General features: G+C 36.1%; 1 protein-coding gene across 2 annotated transcripts in view; it reads left to right on the top strand.

Moving 5' to 3' along the window:
* The window catches only part of NRG3 (neuregulin 3), a 1,464,760-nt gene that overhangs the window by 415,408 nt on the left and 1,030,732 nt on the right, over positions 1-18,620 (top strand). The gene's annotated exons all lie outside the window — the stretch shown is intronic.

The raw sequence follows: 18,620 nt of genomic DNA, 5'->3' as shown, positions 1-18,620 counted from the left end.
TTCTGTCAGGAGATGGAGGTCTCATTGAGATCAATAAGTTCACCTGAGGTGAGTTTACCTGCAGTCACAGGTAGGGTACAGTGAGAACCCCCAGCTGTGACCACAGCTAAACTCAGTGATGTGACCGCTCACAGCTGCGGCTCAGTCAGTGTCTGCCTGAAGCCTCAGCAGGTGATTATGTTCTCTAGTGTGCCCGCACTTTGACTTCAGTATGTAGCAGTGCCAGGATCGTCGTGGAACGTCATGGTGGTGATTACATCAGACTTTAGTATTTGTGGCTTAATGAATTGAGGAAAGAGGGTGTGTGTGTGTTTTTTTTTAAATAAAGTATGTTTCTGTTTGTTTTATGTTCATTTTTACTTACAGGGTTAGTAAAGGGGGTCTCATAGAACCCTAGCCCTTACTGATCCAGGGTTTAGCAGCAGCTATGATTTTTGACAACTCACAGCTGTCATTAACCCCTTATGTTACCCTGATTGCCATTGCACCAGGGAAAAAGGGATGAGCTGGAAAAAGTGCCAGAATTGTTGCATCTAATGGATGCAACAATTCTGGTCTGATGATGGATGCTATTTTTAGGCTGGGGGGGAACTATAGGCCTAGCCAGCCTGATAATACCAATCCTCAGCTGGCTGTGGGCTTTATCTTGGCTGAGTATCAAACTTAGGGGGACCGCATGTCATTTTTTAAAATCAATTATTTAAATAATTTTAAAAAAGCCATATGGGGCCCCTCGAATTTTGACACAAAGCCAAGATAATGCGCATGGCTGGGAGCTGCAGCCTGTGGCCAACTGCTTTATCTGTGCTGGGTAACAAAATGCAGGGGACCCTGCACCATTTTTATAATTAATTTATTTTTACACCACTATAGGGACAGACAGCGTGTGTGATTCCAACCTATCACAGATGCTGTAACAGACGGTGAGAGCACGGTCTCACTGCAACCAATCACAGATGCTGAGAGCATAGGCGTACACAGCGAGTGGCAGGGGGGGGCAGCTGCCCTCCCCGAGAAGCAGGGGCACAGTGTAGTAAGCTGCTATATCTGCAGTCACCGGCACCGGCGCGCTGCTCAGCACTGTGTGCATGCCGGGCAAACTAGCTGCAGCAGAAGGCAGCGCGCTGTGATGTGCCAGCTCTGCTGTGTACCCGGCATGCACACAGTGCAGAGGAGTGCGCCAGTGACTGCAGCTTCCTCCTTCTTCCTATTCAAATATATTTGCGTCTTTCAGACGTAAATACATTTGAACAGTGCGCGGGGACTGGGCCCCTCCCCCGACGTGCAGCAACGTGATGAGATCGGCATATTGCTGATGTCATCACAGTGCTGTGGGCGCCGGGACACAGGAGACATCAGGATCAGGAAGCGGTAAGCGCTCCATGGAGGAGCCGAAGATGAAAGGTTTAATTAATGGAGATGTGTGGGGAGGGGCTGAGGACATATAACGAGAAACATTTGTGAAGGAGACACAGCTTTGTGACAGGCAGAGGGGGAGTACTGTATTCTGAGGAAGGGGGGGAGGCAGGAGTGTGTAGTGATGGGGTAGTGTAATTTGTGTGTGCAGGGGGTGATGGAGGGGTGCAATGTATTATGTCTGGGGAGGGGGTAATGAAGGGTGCATTGTATTGTATGTGGGGGGGAGGGGTAATGGAGGGTGCATTGTTTTGTGTGTGTGTAGGAGATGATGGGGGGTGCATTGTATTGTCTGTGTGTAGAAGGTGATGAGGGAGTGCATTGTGTGTGTGTGTAGGGGGTGATGGAAGGTGCATTGTGTGTGTGTGTGTGTAGGGGGTGATGGGGGGTGCATTGGGTGTGTGTGTGTAGGGAGTAATGGGGGGTGCATTGTGTGTGTATGTGTGTGTGTGTGTGTAGTAATGGGGGGGTGCATTGTGTGTGCGTGTGTGGAGTAATGGGGGGTACATTGTGTGTGTGTGTATGGAGTAATGGGGGGTGCATTGTGTGTGTGTGTTTGTGTGGGGAGTAATGGGGGGTGCATTGTGTGTGTGTGTGTGTGTTGTGTAGTGGGTGATGGGGGGATGTATTGTATTGTGTGGGGGGGTGAGGGGTAATGGAGCGTGCATTGTAGTGTGTGTGTGTGTGTGGGTAATCGGGGTGAATTGTAGTGTGTGTATGTGTGTGTGTGTGGAGGGGCGCAGAGTCATTAATCGAGCTATGATTACATTTAAGGCTATGTGCACACGCTGCGTTTTTTTGATGCTGCATTTCTGGCCGCTAAAAACGCACCCGCAGCAAAAAGCAGCAAAAAAGGCATGCGTTTTTGCCGCGTTTTTGTGCGTTTTTGGCTGCGTTTTGCTGCGTTTTTGATCTCTGCATTTTGCTGCGTTTTTCCAATGCATTGCATGGGGGGAAAACGCCGAAAAACGCAGGAAAGAATTGACATGTCATGATATTTTTTTTAGTCCTTGCTGGTTCGGTGAACCTGAATATACACAGTTTTGCTCATCACAAACCATGAACAAAATCTACAATGATATATTTCTGTTACCTGTTAAAACATGGCATATACATTGTTAGACAAATCTAGTTTAGACACACTTCTATAAATAGACTCTCAGTTGCTTACATGGAGACATGTTCCTTGAGTTCCTGTCTTGTGCTTACTGTACATTACTTTGCAAGCACTTATTGGATATTAATGCCTCAAATCATAAATGAGTTCATTTAAATGGATGGTAATGGATTTGCCAGGAAAGAGCATGATTGTACACCCTACTCCTCGATGCTCAAAAGAGACTCACATTTTACATTTAAAAGAAGACCTGAACATACGTAATGCACTGTAACTTCAAAGAAGTATTTCAGCAGAATTTCACCCCCTCCACCTACAAAAACAAAATTATTAATAAACACATGCAGTACTTGCAAAGACAAGTCAGGCAATATTTTTTGCATGAAAGTCTACTACTCTGTTACTGAGAAATCTCCATTTTAATCAGTATACAAATGATGCTGAAGTGCTCTGGACCATTGGAGCTCTTCCCGAGCTTCTGTCACTCCAGCTCTATTAACAATTTAGTGCTGCCTCCTCCTGCTTGACTGGCAGCTTTTTTGTTGTGTAACTGCAAGCAAAGGAGCTGTGAGTAGTGATGAGCGAGTGTAATCATTGCTATTCGCTACTCACACGGATAGTATAGTATTTGGGTTACTCATTACATTGTGAGTTTTTGTGTACTCGCCTCACAATATTCGTATGTCTCACCCAGCAGGTTTGGTGCCTAATTTTCAGCCATTAAACATGCTGGACTTCTTAACCAATCACAGTAATGCTGCAGCCATCTTTGTTGTGGTATTACTGTGATTGGTTGGCCGCGCAGTGTGATAGGGTCTATAAAACTCTTTCACCACCATATTGCGAGTCTGGAAAGAGAGAGAGAGATTGATTTTGTTGACATAATTTCCAGGCTCTCCCCATTCAGTTCATCACTTTCCCATCCATTTTAGCCTTTTCCTCAGACCCTCCGACCTCTTTGTTGTGTCAAGCATAAAATTACATTTCCCATTGACTTGCATTGTACTCGCTATTCAGAACGAATATGTGAGTATTACAAAGTACTCATTACGAAAATAGCAATTATGAATATTTCGGTACTCACCCATCTCTAGCTGTGAGTCAAGCATGATGAGGCAGCAGTGGAATATAGCTGGAGTGACATAGACTTTTAGAAGTGCTTTTATGGTCTAATGCTCTTCAGCCTTATTTGCATATTGATTAAATTGCAGATTTCTTACCACTAGAGGACCATACTGTCTACCTAAAGGTATGGCTGGATCTCCTGCTGACAGATTCACTTTAACCACTTGAATACTATTATATTGATACTATCTACATATATTAAAATGCTTTTATTTAAACTGCTACAAAAGTTAATCTAAATTAGAGATTCTCTTTAATGTTGACATCACATTACTTCATCAGAATGGTTGGAAGTTGACTATTTTGTGACCACCAGTTGATTGTGTAAAAAAAAAAAAAAAAAGAAAGAAAGAAAAAACCCCCCCGTTTTTATAGTCGATGACTCCTGTAGGTTGGACCACAAATCCAGCCCACATTGTTTCTACTCTACATAGGGTAGAATCTACTCACACTTTCATTCAGGGGCTTCTTTAGAGTTTTACTAAATTTTATCATATAAATGAAGGAAAAAATGGTCTGGCAGATAATTTTTAAAGTACTTATATCCATGGACCCTATGAAAGTCAAGGCTTGGGATGCATTTGCCCCTATTCATTGAAAAATGTATTCACCATACCAGAATTTTTTTAATTTTTGTCTTGTATGCCCAATCTTTGCAGCTGTACATGGATTTATACAAACTAATTTCCTCAAAGCCTAACAAAATGAAAAAAGGAAAAAAATACATAAATCTCCCAATTGTTTACGTATTCACATTCTCAATCACATCTTTCAAATACTGATAAATGTGTATAAAGAAACTTCACAAAACCATAAATTCTTTGGTAATAAGCCAGCACCTTGCTGCATTTCATATTATCAGGAAATAGTTAAAAACACGAAAATCATTATTTTTCTTACACTAAGGCATTCTGACTGCAGGTGTAGCTTTCTTTGACTAATTATTAGAATACCAAATTTGGATCATTTAAGCCATCCAAAGTATTATATGTGCAAGGCCTAAAAGTGGCCCCTTCTTTAGTTTAGTTTCCAGAATTCTTTGGGAAAAAAATCTGGATTCTTGGCAACTATATGATTGTACAATCCTTACATATATTCCTCATAAACCATAGGCTGAAATAAAATTATGAATGAGCATTTTGCTTCTTGGTAATATTTATCTTGTGGTTCGTAAATGCAAAAGCTATTAAGCCCAGAAATGCTGGCAGATGGGAACCTACAGTGATCTATCGGTACAAGCAGCCATTTGCAAATTTTGTTGCATATCTTCATCATGCAAAAGAGCAATTTCTCGAGGAGGCCGCTGAAAGCTTATATTGCACTATTAATTTTCCTCCGACTGTAAACAATTTAGAGCTGCCAAGCAGCAAGCACAATATAGAAGAAGATAAAGTTATATGTAAAACATTTGGAGGCTGAAGTTATGAAAAAATAATTTATAACGGAATAAGCCAAAGGGACTTAAATTAATTAAAGCCCATGCATGCTCATAAAATGGCGCTAAACACATTTATAGGTTTTCAGATGCAGAGAAGGCATTGAGTTACCTAAGGGTCTGAATCTAAATGTAATGAAAGTTAGTGGATAGATAAGTGGTAATCTTTTTCGGCTGACAATCGCCAAGGCTTAGATAAGTAATGACATTTTAGAATGTGCCTCTCTTAGTGCGGAAGTGTTTTTAGATTAAGCTATGCATTAGACTGGATATAATCAGATGGCATCATCAATTTATTCTCTGAGAACTGACAGAGCCTAGCCAATCAGAAATTGTACAGCAGCCATACTGCAACTCCCATGGTGCATAGCAAACTGATAACATGACAATGGTGACAAAATAACTGTGCCTTCAACTTAATCTTACCTTCCATTATGATGTGTATCATTTTTGACATTTGAAGGAAAGTGTTACTTCCATACATCAAAGCTGTAATGGAGGGTTATAAAGGTTATTTTGTATGTCCGAACATGACTTGCATGTTGGAATGTCCAGAATGGAAATATAAATAATTTTTGTTGACCTTATCATTCTTTAACCATCAAAGAATACCTAAAGCTGACAAAATCTAATATATACATTAGAGGTTGAAGCTCGGAGGCAATGATCTTAAACTTAGAGAAAGGGAGAAAAGGGCAGTTGGGATACAAAACAAGATATAAAGTATGCACCCTTTCTGAGTTATCGTGACCTTTTTTTCACATTAAATCTATACTTGGTGACAAATTTTGGTAGCCATTACAGAGCTCAGAATGGATATCACCTTTTACAAATTCATATTTTTTCTCCACAGCAATATAGATTTATACTTCCTTTAAGGAAAGGACAACAACTCTGTGTCCATTAATAACTGCCATTGATGCATATGTAAGGTGTGATATCATCCTCAACATATACAAAAAATATTAAGTCATCATTTTTTTCGTGCAAATATGTCCTAATTTTTTTACATATTTCTAGTTATTTGAATTTTTTGGCTTATATAGTATGCCAAATGAGCATTGAGTTAAATAATAAAGTTCTACATGCCTACAGCAACAACTAGGGGGAGCTTAGAAACTTACTGTATATTGTTTTTTGTTAGCGATTTCAAGAATGCAGTAAGATGCACATAGTAGTAATTACAGGTAAACAAATTTATATCACTTTTGACTGTACAAGGAATTCTGCATCAAATAGAAAAATTAGATCATCTACTCCCCATTAGGGCAAAAAGCAGCAGTCTTCTAAGCTCCCTATGGTAGGTGTATCTAGAATGTTATTATTTATCAACTTTTTGCATTAAAACTGTAATCTGAATTTCAGGTAGTCTGTTTTGGAGCAGAAGGGTGTTGAACATATGAATATAATTTGCATTCGAAAAATGTCAGGATAACTTCTATTTTTTTGATAAAAACATACACTCAATCTGCATGTATGAGTTCAGTGTTCTGTCTCATTTACTGATTCTTATTTCTGATGTCACCCATTCAGACACATAGTAGGACAGCCCATTGGACTCTTAAGCCAAAAATGTCCAGAGTTTTAGATCTACTGTATGAAATATTAATTATAGGGCATCGTTCCCCACAAAAGTATATGGCAATCTGTCTTGCTTCTCCAGCTTTAGAATCTATTTCTGATGGCACACTTTCAGGTGCTTAATAGGATCGCCTACTGGACTCCTGAGCCAGAAATGTGCAGAGTTTGAGATCTACAGTATGAAATACAAGTTATAGGGCATCTTTCCCCACAAAATTGTTAATCAATATGCTCAGCTTCTCCAGCATTATAGCCTATATGTGATGCCACCCTTTCATTCTCATAGTAGGACCAGCCACTGGACTCAAAAGCTAGAAATGTGCAGCATTTTAGGTCCACAGTATTAAATACAAGTTATAGGGCATCTTTCCCCACAGAATTATATAGCAATCCGCTCAGCTACTCCAGCTTTATTACCTACTCCATGCTGAATACATTTTCAAAGTTAAAGGTTATATTTTTTACTCCAAGGTGATTGGAAACTCTGTAACAATATAACAATATATCAAAAAAGTAATAAACAAAGGTGCATTGATATGCTTATGACACAGTGTCATTTTTCATTATCTGCAAAGCTAATGTATCTCGTCCTAAAATATCGTGTCCCAAATAGAATAATTATACAGGACAAACCCGAATATAATGAAATGGACATACCCAAACAATGGTGCGATTTACCATTCTTACAACACTGACACAGCTTATACATTATGGATGGAAAGCATCCGCATAGAGTATAATCCTCCTACAGAAACATCATTGTAGGCATAGAGGGAACTTTTCATAAATTGACACCAGTCATAGTGTAGGAAAAATAAATTGTTTTTAATTTTAAGATAAAGCAGCAAGTGAATAAATAACAAGCAGCTTCCACTGGATATTACATTACTGAGTTATTTCAGATAAAGGTCTACAGTCTATCCGAGCACAGTGAATCTTAAAGTTTTAACATATGACTGATTATAACATAAACATGATTTCTTATGCAGCTGCTAAAAATAATCATGTTTTGCTCCACATCTAATTTTCCCCAAATGTGCTTACATTTCAGATTAGATACCTGCTTGATTGATGGTATTGATCTGAATAAATCATGTTTTCCTTGTATTCACACAGATGTTTTTCTGTTTACTGGCTCACAGTAGGATAAGGAGCAAGTATAATATATTGCGGCCTCCAGAAAAAAAACTATATTGTAAAATGTATTGAAATCTCAGAAGAGTTATATAGGAAAGGGGAGGTTGTGCTAGGATTTAAGGAAACTTATATTTTCTCAATTTAAATAATAATTTTATCTAAAATTACAGAAAAAGGTGTTAAAGTATTCTTATATTTTGCAATTAAGTGTAGTTTTCTGTGCAATAATTATATAAAGCAAAATGAAAACTTATGGATGCCACTATACGCAACATTTCTCGGCCACTCGTCATTCTCTCTGCTGGTCTGATTTGGATAAAATCACTAGAGTTATCACATTAAATTTTGGTGACAATAACGTGACTATATTAAAGACCTACAAAAGTCCGCACAGTACAATATAAAAACTGTTGAATTGCATCCATCTCCTTTGGTAAACCCTGCCCTGGTCTTGGGTGGAGCTGGCTGTTCTCCATTGATGACTGACGATCTGAATTTTGCTAAAAAAGGTATGTCTTAGTGTGATCTGCTTTGTGAAAATAATTTTACCATTCAAGTTATTTGGTAAGTGTAAAATATGGCACACTGCTGACATCTATTTTCTTTTTGGTTGCTAAAATAAGCTTGGGAAATCACAAACAATTTTTTTAAATGGAAAAGTAATGGATGATAATTAATGATGAGCAATCACCAAAGTGCTCGTTACTTGAATTGAGCAGGTCTGACACTTGGGCCTGCTTAATTCAAATTACGAGTATTATGAAAGTCTATGGGGAACTTGAGTATTTTTCTGGAAGACCCCTCTAAAGGTCTGGTGAGACCAAGGAAATGCATGAGAAAGATTCCTGGATGCATCTATAATTAGAAAACAAGGGTATGGTCCCCCCATTTTTGATACCCAGCCACGTTATAGCAGGTTATCAAAAATAGAGGAGACCCCATACCATTTTTTAAAATTATTTATTAAAAAATAAATAATTTAAAACAATGGTGTGGGCTCCATCCAGTTTTGATAATCAGCCACGGTAAAGTAGCCAACTTAATGCTGGCATTGTCAGGCTTGGAAGGACCATGGTTATTTGGACCTTCCCAGTCTAAAAATATCCACCTACATCCGCCCCGGAATTGGCACATCCATTAGATGCACAAATTCTGCTGATTCATTCCAGTTCTTTCCAACTGCCTTGGTGTGGTGGCAATAAGAGTAATATTTTAATGGGGTTGATATCAGCTGTTTAATGTCAACTGGCATCAAGACTAGGGATTAGTAATGGATAGGAATCTATCAGACACCCACATTACTAACCCAGTAACTGTAAAGTAAAAAAAAACATGCACGGGAGTAAAAATAAATTAATAAATGTATTAATTAATAAAATATATTAATTTAGATTTATTTCCCTTATTTATATAGCACCTTTAAATTCCCAACAGATTTTAGACTCCATCACCATTACTGTTCCCATGGAGGCTACCGATCTAAGTTCCCTATCAGTAAGTCTTTGGACTTTTCATGACATGACATCCGCTTTGCTTGAACTGTTAAATACAATACATTTTCTGCACAAATATGTTAAAAAAAATGCAGCATTTCCGCTGTGTGTGAACACTGCCTGAGGCCACTTTTCTAACCGCTGTTGAATTTTTCATTAATTGCTTGTAAACTAATCACTGTGCTTTACAGGAAACATCTGTTTTACCTGCAAACTGTGTGGCCATAACTAGCTGTGGGATATTTACAGGTGAAACATCTAAAATAAACCAAATAAATGTTCACAAATAGCCTAATAGCGGCAACCTATTTGGCGAATATGGGCGTTGCCGAATATTTGCGGTATTCGATAATCCCTAGTGATTACCATTTATTTCTATTCAATAAGCTGTAGTTTTAACAATACAAAAAACTGCAACAATTTTTCTCACTAAAGCTACAGAACATACAATGAGGAGGTTCTGATGCAATGGTGCACCTACCCCAGTGATAGTCTAAGATTTGTCTCTTCAATATGGCTTTCTTCACTGTTCAATATATTACAAGTATTTCTCATTAGGATTTTTGCTTCAGTCCATATTCTTGACTATCAGTGATATCTGTGCTCACAGATGTTGCACAGCTGGATATAAAATCTGTCTCCTCACCAAGAAATCATTCCCATGAAGTAGTGCATGTTATGATCTGTCTGTATGCTCTTCACTTCTTCCTCCTTTATCTCTATCTATAGCTTATGCTGACAGAGATGTGGGTGTCTGGAGTATCTAAGGTTCTAACAAGAAGATAATCTTGACATTTTGACAGTCCTTTAAGCTTCTCCAAGTGCTACAGTCCCTGCATCTCCTATTCTCTGAGTGATGTATGCAGAGAGCTCGTCTCGTCATACGGCTACAAGTTCCTGCTACATCGCTAGCCACTGGTATCACATGACACAGATCTTAAATTTCTTTTTCTTTTTCCTCAGTCTTAAACTAGAGTATATTTGTAATAATCCCTAGATCTTGTACTTTAGAGATGAAACAGCATGTTGGAATGCCAAATGCTGGGGATGAGAATAATATAGCATCACTAGAATTGCCGCAAACGTCCTGGTTGGCTGACTGGCGGAGACTTTTAGCTTGGAGTTGGCTATTTGCAAATCATACACATTGGATTTTTTTTATAATTTTCTTTACAAATTTTAATATCTATTTCTTAATTCATAAATGGAAAAGAAAACAACACATCAACATTTTGGTGATAGATATTTTTTATATTCTAAGAAACATTTTGCCTAATAACTACTTTTCGTTATTTCATCCAGTTTTTTTCTGTTTAAAGATACTAGTAGGAAATCTAGCTATATTGATTTTTTGATTAATTACTTTCCCAGAAATCACAAGTGATTGTTAGTTTTCTGCAAAACTTATTATTAGCCGACAACCTATATAGTTACTTTTGTTTTGTTTTCTTTAAGGTTCAAGGTAGACTTAAGTCCATTGAGTTCAACCCATGACCTTGACTTATTTCTTCAACCTGCCTTATTCTTTGCCCAAAAAGTGCAGAATTAGTCTAATATATACATGGAAAACTGCACATAAAGTTCAAAATGCAGCACTCCCCAAGGAAAATTGCAACAATCTCTGATTTTTAGCCAAGTGAGAAATACATATGGTCATGTGACTATTTGTATATAACGCTTTAGCTCATCCCAAGCCTTGACCACATAATCACTAAAACAATAAAGTAATGTATAAGTAAATGCAGTACATGAAAAACAAAAAAAAATATCAATAAAATAAGAGCCTAAAATCATGTCAATTTGTATGGAAGGATTGTATAGCAACTAATAAACATATTTTAGATCCAGAAAGAGGATTACCTAGTATATAACAAATAGGAAAAGGAATTAATGTTTAGATAGATAGATAGATAGATACTAATAGATTGTACATTGTCCAAAAGATATCAATTAGAATAAAGAGGAAATGTTTAAATTAATTGCAGGAAAATATACTCAGTAGTAGTAAAGAGCAAAGGTATGTAAAAAGTATCCAGACTGTTGGTAAATGGAAAGACAATTATCACATTATTGGGGTTTATCACAACAATGAGGGGATATATAGAAATGTACAGTACATAAGAAAAATGCCAAATGTAGTATTGCAGGTTTAAATGAGAAAGTGAATGATAAATATGTAAAAAAGGGAAAGTATGAAAAAATGATTAAATAATGTGTCAAAAGAAAGAGAAAGAAAAATAATTAAAAATGCATCACTATAAAATTGACTTAGAAAATTTAAAAATCTAGGAAACAAGAGATGAGACAGGACACAGTGTTTTGCAGTGCTGCAGCTCCTCAGAGCAAATCATAAGATGTATTTTGGCTGTATGAGAGGTCTCTTACTTGGATCTAAGGGGTAATGTTTTTCATTGTGGAAAGTGACATGCCTGACATGCCAGTGTAAAGAAACTTAAAAGCCATGAAATGCTTCTATGAGAAACTAAATATGCAAAAGGACTCTTCAGAGAGGAAGATGACTTCAACTCTAGTTTCATCTACTGGAAGTAGCACTCCTATTAGTTAATATCCATCCTTCAATGAGTCTTGCCTTATGACTTAGGATAAAAGGATCTCAAAATTTGTAGTGTAGGGATTTTTTTTAAAAAAAAATACCTATGTCAGCCCTAACTAGGTGGGAGAGATTTTTAAAAAAAATCTCTAAACAACAATTTTTAAGACCCAGACACAATAGCACATTGCCCTCTCTTAATTGTTATTATTGTACTAATGTCATCAAAGGAGATATCTTCACGACTTTCATTTTGGCAATTTTATACTAATTCTAAAATTTAATTTGAGAAAAAGTAACTTAATGACTTTATCATACTAATCCAAGTTTCATCCTATACATCACTCAAATAATATTCCCAATAAGCTCTGGAAAAATCCATTAATATATTTGCATAATTATTATCAGTTTACCTTACATATATTACAAGAACAAAACAAATGAAAAACATTCAGATTCAGAGATCAGGCAACATAATACCAAGTGGAATGTCATGTAGAGCAAAGTTGTAAATATTTCAATTTTGTACATCTTCCCAGAGAAAATGTTGTTGTTTATCTGATAAATATATCTTACTTCTATTTCTAAAAAACTCATTTACACATTCCAAGCATTTCTGCCATCAAAATAAAGAAAAAAAACATGTCTCAAGATTTGGTATATATCTAGAATCCTAAAAAGGGGAGAAAGAAGAAAAAAAAGGGAAAAAAACAAACCATGGATGGCCAATAGGACGAACCTTCAGTGAACCATCTTCAAGCACTTGAAACATAGTTCTCTTATCAAACATATCGATATATCGATGATGACAGTAAATTGAAATACTAAAGGTGGACATTATGTACTGTTCCTTGCAAGGCATAATGTATAAATAGAGATTCTGGTCTGAAAAAAAATATCCTCCTTAAACGATGGGGTGCAAAAAAAATTAAATTAGGCTTCCTGTTCAAAAGCTTGATCCATATTGGAGAGTTTCTAAAATAAATAGTAAGTTAGAAAGTAAAAATATCTTGTAGAAGCCAAGATTATCAGCCCTGGATAGTAGCTACCACCTCCTGATCTTAATCTTAGATTGATAGGATAGAACCAGGGGACTTAACATTAAGTGACATAGTGTACAAAGTGTCATTTAAATTAGAAGAAATTAACACTATAAAATGTCTAAAAGATCTATCATCTGGCAGTACGGACATCTCAGAAACTGGATCCAAAGACCCTAGTTGACCCAGCAGAAATTATTTCTTTCAATTAAATAATAATAACCTTGAGAAATGGCCAAACTGTGTCAGAAAGCGCAAACACAACTGGAAGATTAACAGCCATGATTGGTAAGAAAAATAATGTGACTGATGCCTTTAGAGACATTTTTCACTTTTGTCTAATAGTTTGAAACCCACTGAGTACACCTGGGCAAACGTATTCCTACTTGAAATCTACAGAAATCCAAATCCTGCAGGATTTCTTGTAATTTGCATTTGAGTCAAATGTCCGGCTTAATAGAAGACCATATAGGGGACAAAAAAAACAAAGAAAAAAATACAGATATCTGGTATTGCTTTTTACAGCTAAGGTCCAATCTATCAAACTATAAAATTAATTAACCCAATTGGTAAATGGCATATTAATACAGAAAATCTAAATGTCATAATTACAATTTGTCAGCTGCTGATATAAGATGTGATCAAAACATCTTATCTTCCCCAAATGGTGTAAATAAAATTGCTAGACGATTTTGGAAAATAGTGAAATAAGTAAAACATTTTTTTTAACAAATTTTACAATTTTTTTAACCACCTAAATAAAAAAAAAAGTATACATTTTTGGCATCATCATATTTATACTGACCTGGAGAATTATATTGCCTGGTAAGTTTTATTCTGTAATGATCTTTATAAATAAAAAACCCATAAATCGATTGTGGATTTGGCTTATTTTTGCAATTTTGACAAACTTGACATTTTTTCTTCTGTTCTCCAGTACACTGCAGGATAAAATGAATACTGTAATTCAAAAGTAGACTTCATGCCACATAAAAAAAGAAACCCTCCATATGGCTATGTCTATGGAGAATTGTTATAAAATGTTGAGGAAAAAACAAAAATGCAAAACCAGTAAATAGCCATGTAATAGCCATATAATCATTGTTTCCAACATGGATGAGCATAGACTACTACTGTTGTGAGCAGCATCACCCAACAAGAGTACAAATGAAATCCCATCAATTCTTAGTGATATAGCAGCAGGTCAGATCTTCAGCACCCACTCCAGCTCTGAAAGAAAAATAGAGGTTTCCAAAAGCTTTCTTTTACTCAAGGAAACTGTCGGAAAGGTTATATGATCAAAGAAACATCTAAAGAATCATAATCAACCTTTCAAACATATAGATTTCTATAAAACATTTCAAAGGTGTCAAAAATGTATTTTTTGAATGTGCAGAACACATGATTAGTCTCATACAATAAACTCTATATACTGTATTGCTGACTGATTTCTAATCAAATTTGCCACATAATCATGATTTACCAGCTTTAACAAATCTCTTAGCTGTTTGAAAAAGAATAGTGAGTAATTGCTTCTTCTTTCAAGAAAATCTTATCCATTGTGCGTACAAAGATATTTTTTTTATATTTTAACGTCCATGGACACCAAAGAGGCACTGAAGGATTTTTGAAAGAGCAACATTGCACCTATCTCATATCCAATTTATTATACACAGAATGAAAAACATCATAAATAAATAATGAATAATGGACCTTTTATTTGAGAAATTGCAGAAGTTAAATAAATACATAATTAGAATGTGCTGGGGTAATATAAATAGGAGACCAAGACAATCGGCCAGCCCTCAAATGAACAGATGATAAAATACACTAAAGAGCAAAAGAGTAACAATATTTTGAAATTTTGAATTTCAGTCTCTATATCTCCCCATCCACCACAGTTTTGAGCATGAGACGACAATCATTTTATAGACAGTAATCTTGGCTATTTCATACATGAATTTCAATTACAACTAATATATGCATAGCATATGACTTGCTATTCAGATTCTTATCATGTCACTGCTATGTTACTGTTTGGCTCCTGGTAGTAGAAAAATATTTTTCTTCATGTAACCTATATATTACAATCTATTCTCACATTCCCTAATAGTTCAGTAAGTTACTAGGCTGATTCCCAAGCAAAATGTCACTGTTATGAATTGAACGGAGCCATAAAGAATTTCAAAAGCAGAGAAACCGCATAACTCAAGCCATCTATAGTGGTCTCTCGGTCAAAAAATTGCCAAGCTGCATCTTCTGAGAGCCATGGATGGAACTATACCAAGTCCATCTGCCCACTTAAAAGCCAAGACGTGGACGTGCAGGTAAAATATCGGACTCTACAAGTCAGTTTATCATAAAGTCTATAAGTTCTGGCACAACAAACATGGCAGTGGAGGTGGTTCATATGCTTCATAATAGTGAGATCACAGACAACCATGCAAGAAACATGTGCTGCACGTTACATAAGAATAGAATGGTTTCCTGAAGAGAAGCCTTGAATTTAATATTGCCATAAGAGACATCAGCTCAAGATTGAAAAAAGTGTACAGTCGAATATTAGAAATGGATGATTTAGAGTGATATGACAACAGTCAATAGACTAGGCTCTGATGGGTGAAAATGGTTCTGAAAGAAACAAGGGAAAAGAGGCTGACATATCAAGAAAATGAAGGAACTGTCAAGTTCTGTTAGGGAAGCCTGTTGATATGGCCAAAGATGTTGTATATTTGACCAGGAATCATGGTGGTCTCAATGCTGAGCTATATGTGACTAACATACAAGATGAGTTACTTCGTAGACTGGAGTACTATGGGTATCAAAATGACAACAGAGCATTCCTGCAGGACAATGACCCAAAGTATACATCAAGTTTGGCGAAGAATTGGTTAAATGTAAATAAAGTAGAGGTGCTGGATTGACCTCCACAGTCCACAGACTGCAACCCAATTGAATATTTGAGGGTGGAGTTGAAGAAAAAGTTGCACACAAACCCAAGTGAGTCCTCCAGTATGCAGCAATATTGGGAATGTGTAGAAGAAACCTGGGATCAGATTTCAGTCGAGACATGATTGAATCTGGTTGAGAGCATAGGCCTGCAATAATTTAGGCAGTATTGAAAGCCAAAGGTGGATTAACAAAATAATACAATTTAAAATTTAGATTTCTAGGAGCAAAACAGTAACAATGCAGTGACATGATAAGGATTTGAATAACTATTTATATGCTAAATAGTTGCAAGTCAAATTTTACTAGGAGATAGCCAATATGATTGTTTAGAAAATGCAGATAGTCTCACATTCAAAACTGTAGTGGATGGTGAGATATAAACCTGAAAGCAAAAAGTTCAAAACATTGCTACTCTTTTGCTTGTCAGTGTATAAAATGACCCTCTGTATCAATACGTGAAAGGTTTTTGTGGAAAACATGAAATTACTTTCCTACCTTTGCCAGTTTCATTATTCAAATGTGTCACCTGCAGACAGAACACAAACAGCCAAAAACCTGTAATGTTCTCAAAAATAGGGATACAGTAAGTCTAATTTTAATTAAATTAAACAATCATTAACAAGAGAAGTAAAAAAAAAACCCTCTCTTCCAGAATTTTTCCTTTTACCCAGTAACATGATGGGTGAGACATAAAATTATGTCTATAGGCCTCTAACTAGAGCATTACACCTCCCCACCTTCCACCAGCACCAGGCATGTTAATAACCATGTCTGCAAGGATGCTAATATCATTTTAAGGTCATCGAGAATTGATACAAGATATGGCCTCAGAAGGAGAGAAAAAAATGTGAATTCTTTCCTTTCTTACAATTTTTTTCTTAGAGGGAAAAAATCATGAAATATTTTATCCCAGCTTGTGGCATTCTGGCCTTTATATAATTAAACTTTTGTCTGTTTCTTTTCATGGTTAAAGAACTATCAGAATAAATCCGAATAGAATATCTATTATCCTACAGATCCAGCAAAGCTCTGGCAGCTCTTAAAATTGAGTCTCTATCTGAAGACAATAAGAGCCCCATGATTTCTTGATGCCATTTTAATACATTGATAAAAGTTATATTGCTCCCTTATGGCTAATCTGCCAGAAGAAAAAAAATAATAATTGCAAGCCTGTTACTATTCTGGATTACAACTTGTTGCAGAATTGGAGACCTAAATCCTGTTGACAGGTTTGTAATTTACTTAGAGGAGTATTGAAAAATATAATTTTAGATTTTTTGCCCATACGATAAAACAATAATATGAAAGTAATAGGATTATATGAAAACAAGACCATAACAGATGGAAATAAAAGAGTGGTAAAGAGTGCAGATAAATACATACAGGGCACAGACAAGCAAAAGCTTCTAGAAAGAAGACAACAAATTGGTATGGAAAGTGGACTATAAATTCACATAAATCCCATATAAAGAAACGATAAAAGGGGCAAATAAACAGTTAAAAAGAGTAGAATGCTATAAATTTAAAATCAATTCTACATGAAGTTTATGGTTTCAAATGTCAATTCCACACAGTATGGAAATGTGTAGTTCTTGCCCAATCTTTCACCCAAGACTAATTATAACTTAGAGAGCTAGGGTGACATGTGCACTCGCTAAGTGGTCCAAACATTTAAGGAATACTTCTCTCTCATTTATGTACAGACTCATTAATTTGTGGTATACAGTCACTTGTATCAGAGCCTGTGCCAGATATTCAAGAATCAAATGATAGATATGCCATTGCTTAAGCTAGCATTCAGCATGTCAAAGGGAATGTGTCAGCAAGGTTTCACCCCAAATCTATTTATGTATCTATGTAGTTTTCTCAAAGATAAATACAACAATTCTTTTACCTGACCAGTCCATTTCTCCATCACTGAAAATTCAGCATTTAAATTGGTATGCAAATACTGTATGGCTGAGGGTTATGGTAAATGGGAAGCCTCTGTCACTCCAGCTCTATTCCTCATCTAGTGCCGCCTCATTCTAATTAGCTGATAGCTTCTATGCTATGAAACTGTCACTCTAGGTGTAGGGAAGTACCAAGCGAATGGCAAAAGGGAAGGAAATAAAATCCTTTGTCTAGGGAAAGGGGAGAAGGTGACCCCTGACCAAACCTACAGCTGGCTCATGGCTTCCCTCACCATACTAGATTGGTAATCTAATGTAATGTCTCATAAAGTGACTAAGTGAAAAGTAAAAAAGTAAAAAAATGTAAACATATTAAAAAAAATCACAAGATATAGACAAAAAATATTGCAATAAAGTTATATTTGTGTAAAAAAATAACCTAAAAAAGTACACATATTTGGTATCACCACATCCGTAAGAACCTGATCTGTAAAACTTTCACACTAGTTAAAAGTCCTATATAAAAAAAATAGTACAGCAGAAAACATCATCTTGTCCCATAAACAACAAGCGCCACCATTCAGCTCCATCAGGAAAAAAAATAAAAAGGTTATAGCTTTTAGAATACAGCAATGCAAAAACTGTTCTTTTGTCTATAAAATGGTTATTATGGTGGCAAAACAGGAAAAAAAAACTATATAAATATGATACAGGTAAAATATATCTTCGTACCGTGTTAGCCAGTAGAGATCAAAAAAGCTTGTTTAAAAGAACTGAGAGTCCTCAGTGGTTGATACCTTTAAGTTGTAAAAAGTATTTTTTAGCATGATAGTCGCCAAACCTAAAAAAAATATACAAATCTGGTATGGTAATCATACTGA

This window comes from Anomaloglossus baeobatrachus, chromosome 5 (genome assembly GCF_048569485.1).
Source record: "Anomaloglossus baeobatrachus isolate aAnoBae1 chromosome 5, aAnoBae1.hap1, whole genome shotgun sequence".
NCBI lineage: Eukaryota > Metazoa > Chordata > Amphibia > Anura > Aromobatidae > Anomaloglossus > Anomaloglossus baeobatrachus.
Note: the sequence above shows the minus strand (reverse complement) of the source record. Positions and strands in the feature narration are given on the sequence as shown.